Raw genomic sequence first — 293 nt, forward strand, 5'->3', positions numbered from 1 at the left:
CCGCCGGGAGCCCAGGGACCCCCCTCCGACACTCGCTGCAGGTTCCGGCTTGCGATGACCGCCCGGCAGCCGTGCCTGCAAAGAAGGGACTGGTGAGAAGGACCACAGAGCGCCTGCTCCTCGCGGTCGTCTCGGACCTCTGGGGACGACCAGGAGTTCGGCTGGTGAGCGGTGGGAGGTGGCACAACGCCCTTGGAGGGGAGGAATCGCCGCTCCTCCAGGCTCGCGGGACTCAAAGAGGGGGAGAGTCGCTGCGTACTGGAGACCTGTCCCAGCCCCGTGGCAGGGCCCCC

The 293-nt window shown here is 69.6% G+C and overlaps 1 protein-coding gene across 1 annotated transcript in view; it reads right to left on the reverse strand.

The window, feature by feature from the left end:
- The window catches only part of DECR2 (2,4-dienoyl CoA reductase 2, peroxisomal), a 15,638-nt gene that overhangs the window by 6,155 nt on the left and 9,190 nt on the right, over positions 1–293 (reverse strand). The gene's annotated exons all lie outside the window — the stretch shown is intronic.

The sequence above is a fragment of the Pygoscelis adeliae genome, unplaced genomic scaffold, assembly GCF_000699105.1.
Source record: "Pygoscelis adeliae isolate BGI_AS28 unplaced genomic scaffold, ASM69910v1 Scaffold612, whole genome shotgun sequence".
In the NCBI taxonomy this organism is placed as follows: domain Eukaryota; kingdom Metazoa; phylum Chordata; class Aves; order Sphenisciformes; family Spheniscidae; genus Pygoscelis; species Pygoscelis adeliae.